The following is a 12,301-nucleotide window of genomic DNA, read 5'->3' as shown; positions in this document are numbered from 1 at the left end:
AGGCTGTGGATACAGAACCCAAGGTGAGATGAGTTAGGAGTTGAAAGAAGTCTCAAAGAGGTGGCCTTTTAGCTTGAACACTGCCAGAGATGGAGCCCACCGTAGGGATTCAAGCAGTTTGTTCCAGGCATACGGCGTAGCAAGACGGAAAGGACGGAGTCTGGAGCTGGCAGAGGAAGAGAAGGGCACAGATAGGAGGGACTTTGCGGGGAGGAGCAGAGGAGGAGGGAAGTGACGAGAGATAATGAGGGACAGCTGAATGAATGCATTTTTAGGAACGTACGCAGGTGAGGCTGGACTCGTTTAGAGCACTGGTCTTTGACCTGAGGGCCACCGCGTGAGCGGACTGCTGGACAGGATGGACCGCTGGTCTGACCCAGCAGTGGCAATTCTTATGTTCTTATGAGAGTAAGAGGAGTTTGAATTGTATCCGGAAGTGGATGGGAAGCCAATGAAGTGACTTTAGGAGAGGGGTAATGTGAGTATATCGGCTCTCAGGGAATATGTGTCATGCAGCCAAATTCTGGATGGATTGGAGGGGAGAAAGGTGGCAGAGTGGAAGACCTGGGACATCCTTGACACAGATCAGGAAGGCAGTCTGCAATTGTTTAAATTTGAGCATCTTATGATACTGAAAGCCCCTTTTGAATCTTATGATAAAATGCCCCTTTTGAATCTGACATTAGAAAGCGTCTTGTCTTGTCTGAGATCTGCTTCCAGCAGCCTGGGTCCCACAAGCTTTCTGTTGATGGTAAATATGAAGAAGTTCAATGTTGGTACGTCGGGCTTTGTCTCTGGTGGCATTCAAATCCAGGCTGGAAGCTGCGTTTTAGTCCTAACCCCAACCCACTTATGGGTTCTAACCTCAGCCTACTTATAAGAGATGTTCCGCAGATCTTAGAGGTCAGCCAGGGCTGGCATGGTGGACTGCATCTTCTTATAGACATAGTTTAGAGTAGGCATGGGGGGAGAGATGTGGAGTAGAAGGCAATAGCTCCCAAATGTTGCAGGTATTCAAGCTGAATTTGTCCCCTCCCTCTCCCCGCTAATGACTTCCTTATCCTTGGGCCCCCCCCACTCCTAAAGTAAGCAGGTGAAGAGCACCGATGCTTTTCTTCTGAGTGTCGGGCCCGCGTCGACCTACAGCAGCAGGTGAAAGTGAGAGAGGAAGCATGAGAGGGCAGTGCTGCGAGGAAGTTCCCACAGTCTGCGTCCCACCCCACATCCTTCTCTGTAGCCCCGGCTTCTGTGCTGGGGGCGAACTCTGCTGGCACGGTGGACTTCTTCAGGGGAGCTGCTGGCATTTCAGGTGCACTCGGTGGCTCAAACCCTTCCTGACTCTGGCCGGGACGAGTGCAATGCCAGAGGAAACACTCACGCAGATTACAGCTGTCCCAACCGTAGAATGGAAGGAAACACCTTAGACAGCAGTCGGACACTATGAAGGAGGAAGGTGTGCGGCAGTGACAGTCCTCCAGGGGGCGACAGTGGTAAGTCTGAACTCAAATGTACAACCTGCCAGCATATGTAGGTGCCCTAGAGGTTGCTCAAGATCAGAGGATTGTCGTGGTCGGACTCCACAGCATAGGGTGACTCTGGGGTCAAGTTCGTTGGCGCGGTCCCATCCAAAGTGCCAGCTGTGACGCTGGACTTAACTTATACATTCATCACACTGAATAAATGCATGTTGCAGTAACCACACCAGCACTTCCTGTTCAGATTAAGTGCAAACTAAAAGCAGAACTTACTCATTCTCAGGTTAATATTTAAAGCGGTTTAACTAGCCAGAAACAGCTCCTGCCTGTGCAGGGTGAACCGCTAATTTTCAGCTTCACTTAACTGGCCAAGGTAACTGCATAGACAGGACCACCTAAACATCAGCCGGTGAAGTGCGGAATATCTTCACGGCTCCGCAAATCCAGAAACTCAAATGCCAAAGCCCGGAAGCGGCCTGGCGCTGACTTTCCGCGTTAAAGGCAGGTAGCGATCGGCAAAACGTTGAGTGCCATTGGCTCGTTATTGGGGCCATTAGCGGTCAGATATTGCCCGTTAGCAGATATGGACCGATATTCACAGCAAGCTGTGGGCTCACCGGCGGCCACTGAACAGACGATTGAAATGTTCAGTTTAACCCTGCCAAAAGCACAGACAGGAGGTGATTCTGTAAAACAAGCACAAATTACGTGCATAGACACCCAGTTTCTACCAGAGTGCTTTTCTGTGAACGTGCATGTCTTCCATAGTGTGTATTTTACAGGTGGGCAGAGCCACGCTTACTGCAGAACCTTCCGGAACCCAAGCGGTTCCTTGTGCATCTCTGGCATTTAGGCCCAGTTTCACCAGTTCCGTAGCCGGCCTCCTTGCTCACATCTAACAGCAAATGTGAGCATTTACCTAGTCGCGCTATCAATCTTCCCCTTAGAGAGCAGGCAGTATAGACACATGGTTATAGGATTATCCCATAGTGCCAGCATGGTGACTGTGCTATCTGGGTGTTCAGCCCTGCTACCTGTGTGAATCGCTTAAGTCAAACACTACAGCCAGTGTGTAACTTCATCTGCTCTCTGCACTGGCTCTGTACTGATCCCATCCCAAACCAGGTCCTTTATTAAAAGGATAATAGTTGTCCAATATTATCTGTACAATTTCTGAAAACTGATGGATAAGGGAATTTTGTGTCTGTCACCTGCAGGCCAATGCATAACTCTTTCTCAAAATCAGCCAGTCTAGTGTTCTTAGGCTTTGAGGCCTAGAAACTTCATAGCAAAGAGTTACTCTGGAATTCTTAGGGTCTGAGGCCTGGAGACGCCATGGCAGAGGTTACTTTGGTGTTCTTAGCATTCCATGGCTTGGAGACTCAATGACAAATAGCTACCCTGGAATTGGTAGGGTCTGAGACTTCATGGCGGAGAATTACTCAGGGGCTGAGGCCTGAAGACTCCATGGTGGAAGGTAACTTTAGTATTCTTAGGGTCTGAGGCCTGGAAACTTAATGGCCAAGAGTTACACAGGTATTCCTAGGGTCGCATGGCCTAGAGACTTGATGGCTAAGGGTTACTTTGGTATTCTCAGAGTTCCATTAGCTGAGAACTCTAAGGAAGAGGGTTATTCGATTGTGGGAGGGTCCTGTATTGCCAGAGCTCTAGGAAGGGTTATTTTGGTGGCATGAAGGTCCAGTCTACTGCAGAGAAATCCAGGGAGGCAGGAGGCCGGGACGAGTGCAATATTGGTAGGTGATAGGACAACAATGCACAGCACCCCGTACCACTTGACCCCTCAGAACCAATCAGTGATCACTGTGCAAATAACATCTCTCAGCCCGTAAGAAATCTTACTCATAGTATCTGTTCGCCTCCTATTGAGTGACTTTCAGTTTCACATTAAATGTTCCTACAGTTTTGTTTTATAAGTATACATTATCTCAGCTCTGATACGTTCAATTAATCCATTTCATGACCTATTTGGTGCAATGGAATAGTCTATCACACTGTCTTGATCCAGCCAAACAATCCAGCATTCCCCTACCCTGGGATAGTGGAACAGTCCAACACTCCCTCCATCCTGGTGTAGAGGAACAATCCAGCATCTCCATACCCTGATATAGTGGAATGGTCCACCATTTCCTGTACCCTGGTACAGTAGAATACTGTAGTCCAGTGTTCCCTTCACCTTGGTGCAGCTCTGTGGATGCCGTGGGTGCTTGAGCAAACTCTATGAATGTGTCCAGTGATGGGATAATTTCCACTGGGTTTATAACACAGTCGTTTCGAAAAGTTGTCTGTTATGGTTGTAGATGTTTGAGAAACACCCCCCCCCTCCCAATATTGAGCAAATGGTTCAGTCTGTCTAAGGAGGTATAATTTGTGGTGGATTTAGCACCCCCCAATCATTCTGAAAAGTTGACTCCTTTGGGAACAGTTCAATAGCTCCCTGCCCTTTAATAGTGGAACAGTCCAGAACCTTTCAGGCCTGGTGTAGTCAGTAGCAAGTTTGGATGTGGGTCAGTTGAGTCCTTCCTCCAGCCAGACCCCAAACTTGCAAGTTGTGGTGAATCCACAGGGTCTCTTCCTGACGCTGCAATAACTAAGGGTGAGGCCATTCAGGAGTTCCGCTTCAGGGGAGAAGAGTGGATTTGCAATGGCGGGGCAGCTGCCTGCTAGAAGCCTGCTTCTGAGTTGGGGAGCCAGCTGAACAGAACAGAAAAGTTGCCCTCCTGGTTCAGACCAAGTGTCCAACTACAATAGCCTAGTTTCCTGTGGCCAATTCAGGTCACAAGTACCTGGCGGAGTCTCAAAAAGTGGCAAATTCCATGCTACCAACCCCAGGGATAGGCAGTGTGTTTTCTGAAGTCTACCTCCAGGAATTTGTCCAAATCTTTTTTTTTTTTTTTTTTTAAAGTCCAGCTGCATTAACTGCATTTATCATGTCTTTCCAGGGCTTAGTTATTTAGGTGTGTTCGAGAACTAGCAACTTGATCTAGTACATTAAGTGGAAAAAAAAATATTCTCTCCTATCGGTGCCTTTAGCACAGAAGCAGCAGGACCCCCGCCCCCTGGTCTTTTTGTACCCATCTTCTTCATGGAGGCCGTGGAAAGTGTAGCTAGGTCCCCTATGCTCATAGGAGAAAGAAAAATAGATATTAACTCCTCACGGACACCTTCTTATTCCTCTTTGCTGTTACAGCCTAAGGGGCCCATAATAATAATTTTAAAAAAACACGTCTAAAAAGTGGCCTAAATGGCTACTTGGATGATCACAAAGCCTGATCGTGCAAGTACCCATAATCAAAGCTGGTTTTAGACGTATCTAAAACCAGCTTAGGCCTTTCCCCTGCCTCTAAACGCACAGAGAGAAAAGAGGCGTTTTTAGAGGAGGGGAAAGGGCGGGCGGTGGGCCGACCTACACCTAGGCGGACAACACATATAACCAAAGATTTTGACAGGTTGCCTAGTCGGCACTTGTACGTTTTGACTTAGACCAAGTCAAAACAGGTATAAGGTAGATTGTGAGCCCGCCGGAACAGACAGGGAAAAATGCTTGAGTACCTGAATAAATTCATGTAAACCGTTCTGAGCTCCCCTGGGAGAACGGCAGAGAAAAGTGAATAAATAAAAAAAAAATAAAATAAAATAAGTGCCGAAAAAGGGGCCGCTGAGCTGATGGCGGCTGGTGAGATCAGCTCAGCGGCCCGGCAACCTACCCACCCCCCCCACCGAAACCATAGGGGCAGGAGAGATGGGTCATCTCTCCTGCCGCAATAGCGATACCACCAAGTGCCGCCAAACGCGGCACTTGGGATCGCTAAAGCGGCAGGAGAGATGACCCATCTCTCCTGCAGCGATCCACCCCTCCAATCGGGCCAGGAGAGAGCCCAAGCTCTCCTGGCCCCGCCGAGTACGATCGGGGCAAGAGGGAGCCCAAGCCGTCTTGCCCCGCAGCACCCCGACCTTCCCCGACTCGATGGGGCAAGAGGCTGGGTTGGGTCCATGTGCCTAAGGCCCTGCCCACAGGAGGGGCCTAAGGCTCCCGGGCCTATTCTGGTTGGCTCAGGTGCCTCAGGCCCCACCTGTGTGCAGGGTTTGAACCGCCTGAGCCAATTCGGCCCCATTCCTATGCTGGCTTGCCTGCCAGACGGGCGGGCTTGGCACCCGTCCATCCGGCCAACATTTTTTGAGGTACAGGGAAGGGGGTGGGGGTGGGGGGGTCGTGGGGGGTCGGTGGGGGCTCACGGGTCGGTGGGGGTGGCCGGTCTGGGGGTTGGGGGGGCAGTCATTGGGGGGGTTGCGTCGAGGGCAGGAGGGCCTGGGATCCCTCCTGCCTGTATTTTAGTGGGGGGTGGGGGATTAGAGGGGGTCGTCGGGTCAGGAGGGCTTGGGCTCCCTCCTGGCCAGATCGTGTGGTGGGGGGAGGAGGGGAGATTGCCAGGCCAGGAGAGCTTGGGCTCCCTCCTGGCCGGATTGTGTGGTGGTGGGGGGGGAGGGGGGAAGAACGCCAGGCCAGGAGGGCTTAGGCTCCCTCCTGGCCCCAAAGGATTCGGCCCGGGGGGGTTTGGGGGTTTGGGGATCGTGGGACAAGAGGGCTTGGGCTCCCTCTTGCCCCATCAAGTTGGGGGAGGGGGTGGATTCTGTAACCGATGTTGTTTTCGACAGACACCGGTTACAGAGCTTTTAGGCAAAGGACTGGCTCCTCCTTCGCCTAAAAGCCCTTGTTTTGGACGTTTGGGACTTAAGCTTATTTTATATGGTATAAGTTTAGACGTAGTGGTGGTCTGAGCATTTAAACAGCTGAACGTAGAGGCAGGCCATTATCAAAAAAAACCTCCTTTTGGACGTTTTTTTTGATAATGGATTCCCTGCTTCTACTTTCAACGTTTAAGGCCTTAGGCCAAAAGGGGACTTAGACGTTTTTTTTTTTAATTATGCCCCTCCACGTGTATGAGGGGGGTGCTGACAAGTTCTCAGCCCAACCAACCAACTTCCTAAATTCTGAGTGTTATTTTGCCACTGTAACCGAAAGGAACGCTATCTTGTTTTCGTTAAGCGCCAATTTGCAGAAACCAAATTCTATGTTTTGACATTGTTTCAGATCATCGACTGAACCCTATCCACGTCATTCTCTTCTTGGTTGGGCTGAGAACTTTTCGGCAGCCTCTGGTAGAGTGAAGAGTTTCAGTCTCTGGTCACCAGAGCCGATACTGTGATGTCATAATGCCTCATTCCACCAATAAGAGCCAACCTGATCAGTGATGTCACAAGGGCTTCATTGTCCTATACTTGGCTCACTTTTAGTACATAGGAGGGGGTGCTGAAAAGTTCTCAGCCCGACCAACCAACTTCCTATATTCTGAGCGTTATTTTGCCACTGGAGCTGAAAAGAGCGATCTCTTATTTCATTAAGCGCCAATTGGCAGAAACGAAATTCTATGTTTTGACGTTGTTTCAGATCATCGATTGAACCATATCCATGTCATTCTCTTCTTGGTTGGGCTGAGAACTTTCCAGCACCCCCTTGTACTGCCCAACCTTTATTTAATAAGATTTATATACCACCTTTCTGAAGGAATTCACTCAAGGTGATGTACTTTAATTAAGCTGTGTGCTGGGGGGTGGTATCTAGCTTTTATGCAACCACCCTTTCCGCACAGTGCACCCCTAAAATGATGTGCAAAACCTGAGCCACAGAAACACCATCTCTCCGCTTTTCCAGCCTTCCGGATCAGCTCTTAATTTTGGGCTGAGAGACAGGGGGCAGAAAGTGGCCTAATGTGAGATGAATGATGCCCATAAGAGAGAGAGCTGGAGACATGCAAGGACAGATGGTAGGAAGGATCTAGTGAGGACAGGAGGCATGAAGAGACCCCTACCAAGGAATTTGGCAGGGGGGGGGTGAGGGGGGCCCGCTCCATGGAGAGTGTCTGAATAAGGGCTTAGAGAGCGGCCGAGGGGTGCTGTCATGGAAACCGGTGTCCTGGCAACAGCCCTGAATACCATCCACAATGCACCCACCAAACAAACTGCTGACCCATTGAAGGGCTGCCAGCCTGAATCCAACCGTCCCCCAAAGGAAGAGGGGAGAGCGCTCGAGATCTACTCGCACACCCCTACCCAATCCTCAACCCCCAGGAACGGGGAGAAAGTGTTCAAGATCCACTCCCTGCCCCCACCCCACTGCCCCGATGGAAGAGGTGAAAATGTTCCAGGTCCACTTCCCAACTAGCCCCGTCCCCACGGAAAGGGAGGGGGGATGTGTCTAGGATCCAGTCCTTAACCCCCATCGCCCACAATTTAAGATTCATCCCCTGCACCCCCATTCTCAATCTTCAGGGAAGAGAGCAAAGTGCCCGGGGTTGCACTCCCCACCCTCACCCCCACCCAATTCTCAGGGAAGAGAGCCGAGAGCTAAAGGCGCACTCCCCACCTCGACCTCCAGCCCACAAAGAAGAGTGGAACTACTCAGCATCCACACCCCATTCCCTAGAGAAGGGGAAAAAGTGGTCGAGATCCACCCCCCCCCCAGCTCGGCACTTGCCAGTCCGCACTCCACCCCATAACCCCTGGAGGAAGGCAAAGTGCCAAAGAGAGCCCGGACTCTGACAAATTAGTTTAAAGGAAACATATCCCCCTCCCCAGGCACGCACGAAAGTTTGCCTACTTGCAAGGAGCTTTGGCTCACCTATCTGAGCTTCGTCCGGACTCCGTGGGAGTCTGTCGACACCGGGGGGCTCCAGTCCTGGCTCTGCTGCTGCTGCTGCTGTTCCCACACCGGCCACAATAGGACTGGCCAGGGTGAATAGCCCATGCCGGACCCGCCTCTCGGCACAATAGAAAGAGAAGTCCCCCTCTTAAAGAGGATGCGTGCACTCCCCCCCCTCCCCCTCTGCAGGGCTGGATTCGTGGGGTTCACAGAGATGTCATGTCCTCACTCTCTCCCCCTCTCCCCAAATCCCCAAAATAGCCACTTGCCATCATTTACCAAAAGAAAAAAAAAAAAGGGTTCTGCCCCTCCCCCCAGCACCCCAAAACCTCAGATCGGGCATCATTCCCTACCTGCAAGTTTCCAAGTTTCTTTATAGTTTGATATACCGGCCATCGACAAGTATCTGGTCGATTTACAATGCTAAAATTTTAGTTATAAAATATAAAATAAAAAACTAGATAGGGCAGAGACATAGACAAGATAGATGCGAGAGGTGCTGGCGGAGGGAAAGATTTACATTACATCAAAAAATAAAAGTGAAAGGGGGTATGGTACCTGCTCATCAGTGCCCTCTCCCCATGTCTCCCAGACGCCCCCGAATGTCACCCCAAATCTTGCTTCTTTGCAGCCGAGGCTCATCCTGCCAAGGTACCTGGTCCTCAGAGACCCCCAACGGACGCGCAAACATATCAAAACTTTCCCCCCGGTCCAGCGCTTCAGCCCCTCAAGCTCTAGTTGGTAAGTTGTAGCCTCCCCTTTTCATGCAATTCCTTGCAACAGCCCTCTCTCTCTCTAACTCTTCCTTCCTCCCACCATCTAGTGGCCTGTTGAGGGTCGTTAGGGGAAGTGCTCTTCTTTCCATCTCCTCCTGCCCCCCATCTGCCTTTTCTTATTCCTTCACAGCTCAGGGTGGTCTCATCGACCCTAATGGCCTGTTTAAATATCAAAAGGAGAAAGAGCCCCGAGCCTGATCGGATCAACTCAAAGTTAGGGTTAAAGGAAAAAAAAGTTCAAAAATACAAAGAACACTGCAAAATTGTGTTGCATTTCTTCTTATGTGCCTGCCCCTCCTGTCCTACCATAGAATATTTTAAAAATTTAATTTGTTTACATTCCGCATATCCTACAATTAATTCTATGCAGATTCCAAATTATTCAGGTGCTCAAGCATTTTTCCCTGTCTATCGAATGTACCTGGGGCAGTGGGGGATTAAGTGACATGCCCAGGATCACAAGGAGCAGTGTACGTAAACACAAGGAATTAATTCTGTCTTTTAGCCATACTTTTTTTTTTTTTTTTTAGTTCAAAGAGTTTTATTGATTTTATATATGAGAAGAAATACAAAGCCAACAATATGGGTGTTCTAACAAGGAACACAGAATAACAATAGCATGGCGATACTTGAGAGGGTCCAGAGGAGAGCAACTAGGATGATAAAGGGAATGGAGAACCTTTCATATGCCGAAAGGTTGGACAAACTGGGGCTCTTTACCCTGGAAAAGCGGAGACTGAGAGGAGACATGATACAGACATATAAAATCATGAAAGGCATAGAGAGGGTGGATAGGGACAGATTCTTCAGACTAGCGGGGACAACAAAAACAAGAGGTCACTCAGAAAAACTGAGAGGGGACAGATTCAAAACGAATGCAAGGAAGTTTTTCTTCACTCAGAGGGTGGTGGACACCTGGAACACGCTTCCAAAGGAGGTAATAGGACAGAGTACAATACTGGGTTTCAAAAAGGGACTGGATGACTTCCTGAAAGAGAAGGGGATTACAGGGTATAGATAGAAGGTTACACTACAGGACAAAAGCGAAAAGCATATGTGAGTTTTAGGGTAGGAGCACTATCAGGTCCTGGACCTGAGGGGCCGCCGCGTGAGCGGACTGCCGGGCACGATGGACCTCCGGTCTGACCCGACAGAGGCAAGTCTTATGTTATGTTCTTATGTTCTTAAATGTGAAGTGCATCCACAGTGAAAAAGTAATCACAAATGAATAAATGCATAAAAAGGAAAAAGATGAGAATACAATAGTTCAAGAAAAGGGTCAGAGTCAGAGTAAACAGACATGCTGATCCAAACATAAAATGTAAAAGAAAAGAAAATGGTATATACAACATGAGATATATGACAACCAGAAAGATGCCTGAGATCAGTTGATAAAGGGTAAGGTGTGATACAGCAAATATTATTATAAAAATGTAGAAGTCAAGGATCTGCTTTACAATACTCAAGTACGGGAGACCAAATTTTCGCATAAGTGGACATGGAATGATTGCATTCAGCAAAATGACATTCATATTTCACAAGGAGACATATAGAGTTCCACCACTGAGTAACGTGTAGTTTAGTGGTATCCTTCCAATTGTGGAGGATAATGGAGAGAGCAGTGAATAAAAGTATAATTAACAATCGTTCATGAGGGATGGAAAGAGGGGAAGAAAGTATCGAAGAGCCATGAAATAGTAAATCAAAGGAGAAAGTATCAGTGATATGTAAGATACGGGCAATTGTAGACCAGACATTCGACCATAAGTAGAGCATATGAAGTAAGGAGCCATCAGGGGACCTGCAAGTCCAGCAACATCCAGCATATGACCGATTTATTTTGGCTGATTTAACCGGAGTCCAAAAGGCCCTGTGATATAAGAATATAGCTGGTTGTATGTGGGAGGCTGAACGAAGAGACTTAAGAACATAAGAACATAAGCAGTGCCTCCGCCGGGTCAGACCACAGGTCCATCCTGCCCAGCAGTCCGCTCCCGCGGCGGCCCAAAACAGGTCAAGACCTGTCTGAATCATCAGAAGGGGCTCCCTTGCCACCTTGGTTTCCCATTTAAGTCCTGCCTTCCTATCGAAGTCCTAGCCCTCCGGTCTTGCACATGCACGACCTGGTTGGTTTATACTCATTACCTGGGTAACTTCCTATACTTGTGTTATATCCCAGCTCCTCCCTCAGTATCCCACGATCCCTTTATCCCTCAGGAATCCATCCAATCCCTGTTTGAATCCTTGTACCGTATTCTGCCTGATCACTTCCTCCGGTAGCGCATTCCAAGTGTCCACGACCCTCTGGGTAGCCACGATTGTTCAGAGAATGATGTATGTAATGAAGTATCCCATTTAGCTAAGGTTAACATTTCTACGCGCAGTAAAACTTAACTTTCACACCGGGTGAGTGGCAAAAGGGGATGATGCATACAGAGTCCCAGGTTTTGCCCTGGTCGACTTTACGGGCAGACTAGATGGACCACGCAGGACTTGATACTGCGTTAACTGTGTTGCCCCCAGTGATGGATTTAAACAGCTTGATCTAGGAGACAGCGACAGCAAGAAAACATTTGGGAGTAATATTTACCTGCAGTGGTCGGACCTTTTTAATGGCAGGCCACTGTGGAGTTTTGGTACCCGGCTGCAGATACGTGTCTGGATATCTGCGCTATGAAAGCCAGACCCAGAGAGTTCCAACAACCTTCTTCTGTCCTTTCACAGACTGAATTTATGTATGTATGTATTTATTTATTAAAAAATTTTTATATATCACCTGGAGTCGCAGCGGTTTCCAAATAAACATACATTAAAGCAAAAAAACAATACAAATCAGTCTTCAAAATAATATCAACACATTTGAAAATAAAACCTACAAATTCTTCGGTAACGTATTTGAAAAATGTTACCCCAAAAAAATGCCCAAACAACGTTAGGAGAGGCAGATCGAAAGTAAGCGTCTACAAAACAGCTTGGTTTTCAACATCTTTTTAAAAACGGTAGTGAAATCAGATTGTAAGCTCTTCTGAGCAGGGACTGCCTAGTGTATGTTAAAATGCACAGCGCTGCGTACACTTTTTCAGCGCTATAGAAATAATAAATAGTGGTAGTAGAAGAAGATCTGCACACAGGGCCGGATTTTCCTATAGGCTAACTAGGCTTCAGCCTAGGGCCTCAAGATCAAGAGGGGCCTACATTCAAATTGTTAGCAAAATTAAAATTACACTATTCTAAAACCAGTGAACACTAAAACACTGAACCGAAAATAAGGAGAAATTCTACGCTTCGGGATCGGAACCGCAACGGGGCGCCGACTCGGCTTCTCCCTTTCT

General features: G+C 48.4%; 1 protein-coding gene across 1 annotated transcript in view; it reads left to right on the top strand.

Moving 5' to 3' along the window:
- The window catches only part of MUC1 (mucin 1, cell surface associated), a 53,150-nt gene that overhangs the window by 532 nt on the left and 40,317 nt on the right, over window positions 1–12,301 (top strand). The gene's annotated exons all lie outside the window — the stretch shown is intronic.

Source organism: Geotrypetes seraphini, chromosome 16 (genome assembly GCF_902459505.1).
Source record: "Geotrypetes seraphini chromosome 16, aGeoSer1.1, whole genome shotgun sequence".
Taxonomy (NCBI): domain Eukaryota; kingdom Metazoa; phylum Chordata; class Amphibia; order Gymnophiona; family Dermophiidae; genus Geotrypetes; species Geotrypetes seraphini.
Note: the sequence above shows the minus strand (reverse complement) of the source record. Positions and strands in the feature narration are given on the sequence as shown.